This window comes from Gekko japonicus, unplaced genomic scaffold (assembly GCF_001447785.1).
Source record: "Gekko japonicus isolate JY-2015 unplaced genomic scaffold, Gekko_japonicus_V1.1 scaffold1780, whole genome shotgun sequence".
In the NCBI taxonomy this organism is placed as follows: Eukaryota; Metazoa; Chordata; class Lepidosauria; order Squamata; family Gekkonidae; genus Gekko; species Gekko japonicus.
The window spans coordinates 367,535-370,610 of NW_015177065.1; positions in this window are offsets into that span (position 1 = coordinate 367,535).

Here is a 3,076-nt window from a genome sequence, read left to right on the forward strand (position 1 = left end):
CAGCGGCCAAAAACTCCCTCCCCCCCCTACCCACAGAGAGAGGAAAACTCTTTATGAACGTATAGGAGGCACACACACACACACACACACAGGGAAAAGGGTTTAAAAGTTCTATGTACAGACTCTGTAAATGCCAGCCCCCCAAAATTAGCGCAGACAGGTCCTCCTCCTCCCCCACACACACACACACACGGGAGCACAGGCTACAAACAGAGCAAAAACCCTTTAGGTGTTGCTAGTTCCAAGCAAGCAGGCAGTCTTAGAAGCAAGGGAAACCCCCCTCCCCCCAGCAGTTCTAGCAATAGATGAAAAGCTGAACCACACAGTCTTTAAAACATGGGTTTTAACTTACCAGAGTCCCCTTCCCAAACACCACAAAACACACCAACCCCACAGTTTCCTTCCTTTTTAAAAGAAATAAAGACAAACTCCTCCAGCCAGGCTGTGTACCGGAGAATGAGTCAACAGCAACGCAGGCAGGCAGAGACAATGACACGGCAGAATTGGAACAGCCCGCGCAGGCTGGGAGGGGGAGGAGCAGGGGAGGTGGCTAAGATTCCCCGCCAATGGCAGCGCGTGCTTTTCCAACCACGGCAAATATCACACCCTCATAGGCTGACAGGCGTCCCCCCCTCCACCAATCGGAGCTGAAACAGGTTCCCCAGGGCAGTCTGTGCTGACAGAGAGGCAGAGAGCTTTCCCCCTCCCTCCCTGTGGGCTGTCACTCCTCCCTCCTCCTTCTCCCCCTCCCCTCCTCCCACCCAGCTGTGGCTGCACAGATAAGAACTCATGCTGTGTTTTAAGTAGCCGACAGTTCCCCATGCACATGGAAAAAGTTCTCAGAGACACACTGCTGCTGACCAAGGAAGCTTCACTAATGGTCAAAATAAAAATAAATATGTGTTTTTGGAGTCAAACTGGTGCCAGACCTGCATTTGGAGGCAGGCATTTTTGGAGGCACCCACTATTGTGGAATAAAAAAAAAAAAGTCTTTGCAGAATGAGGCAAGGGTTGAGAGGCACATGGCAGGGGGAGTTTGAATGAAGGGGGGGTGGAGGCCCACGGGTCTGTATATCCTAAAGATAGTTCTGTTCCTCGCGTGTGTTAGGAGGGGGGGCCTTAAGGCTGAGTTTTTTGTTCTTCTCCAGATGGCGGTGAAATTGTCTAGACGGCATTTGGTAATGAGCAGGACTGTGGGCATTATGAAGCCCGCCATCCCGGCATATATGGCACCTGTGTGGAATGGTTGCCGAATTCAAACCAACGTGTTTGAACATGCCCGGCCCCATAACGGTCCTATTGATCAGAAAGAGCCTAATGTATTCAAAGTTGCAGTTATTCAATCCTGAGGAAAATTGTTCCTTTATAAATACTGACCCCCTGGCAAAAAATGCATCTACAATATTCATTTAAATGTATGCTGTCTGGTACAAGTCAGACAGCCTCTCTGAGAGGCGGGGGGGCCATTTTGGAAGGGGTGTGTGTGTTCTCCAGCCAGCCCCAAAGGGGAGATCATTTCTCAGCGCCACAGCATGTACAGGGCCGCTGCAGAGTGAAACTGACCAACATGCAAAGCCTGGTGGGGACCTGACAGGCGCCTGTGCCCCCTTCTATGATCATGTTCACACATCTCTGGTTATTCCCCCACCCCAATTGAAGAGAGAGAAAAAGAGCAGATCTGCTGAAATGAAGTAAAATTATTACAGCTTCATAGGTAGGGAACGGGAGAGGAAGGCCCCAGCTTATGAATGGAGGAATGCACTGTAAAAATGAATTCAGAGACTAGAAGGCAGAGTTCTAAGGTGTGTGCACCCAGCTGCTAGCTTCTGGCATGAAGAGATAAGAATACCAGGCCTAGTTCTATGCTTTTTTAACCAAGGGGCTGTTTTTAAACCATTCAGACTTTTTAAATAACTGTTGACTGCCTCTGCCAGTGGAAGCTTTGTCAAAAAATGTGTTTTACGGGTAGGAGAAGGTGAAATTCTGTATTTTGGAGTCAAACAGAACCAACATTGTGGAAGGTTTAATGAAGTCTTTTCCTAGAAGCAGGTGTTTAAGACCCACCTGCTAGCTGGTAGGTTTCTCCCTCAAATCATGCAACACACACACAACAAATCCACCACACGCCAAGAACATGAAAATTCACGTCTTTACATAGATTCACTAATACCTACGGCTGCCAAACGTGGTGGTGTGATGTAAGTCTAAACAAAGGATAAGACAAGAATTATGTTTCAGGGACAGCATTTGTACATGGAACAAGAAATTCCTATCTGATTGCAAATATGCAAGACATATTCAAATTATAAAGAGCTGCCAGATGAGGGGTTAGATCAACGGCAGGCTTTCAAGTCTCACTATTGTGGAATTTAAGAAGTCTTTGCAGAACGTGGCAAGGGGTTGGACCGCCCAGTCTGGCTTTTTTGCTCTCAACGCCAACCAGGCAAGGTAGGACAAGCTGAAATTCTGTATTTTGGAGTCAAACTATGAATCAATATTGTGGGAAAGTCTTTGCAGAAACGTTATTAAGCAGTTTCTAAACCCATGGCAGGGTTGGGCTGTATTTGCAGGACGCTGATAAGAAAGGGGTGGGGTGTGCTGTCTCAGGAGGCTTTTTGTTCTTTCAACGCCAACCCCCCTGCAGGGTAGTGAATGGGTTGCTGGGCCTTGGGAAGACTATAGGACATGTCCACCTTGGGGGCCGCGCCTATTGGCCACCGCAACAGCCCTTCTTTTCCACAGCCATCTTATTCTGAAGGTGTCTGGAGCTGGATGTTCCAATATCTCCCCCCCAAAAAAAAAAAAAATAATTTTTTTTAAATTAAATGCTCATTTGGGCATACCATGCCTTTTAGTAAGTTTGATGTCTAAGATAGGGGCATCAGGCAATCCCACCGAAGCACTATCCCTATGGGGAACACTCATTGCACTTAGGTGATCAACTCTTGCCCCACAATCAAAATGCAAATACGGCTTGGTGAGTATGTAGATGTTTTCTAATTGTTATTTAGGGAGCTTGAAGTTAAGGAAGAAGGTAAAGAAAAAAGAGGAGGTTAGTAAGAAGCCAGCTGATCGT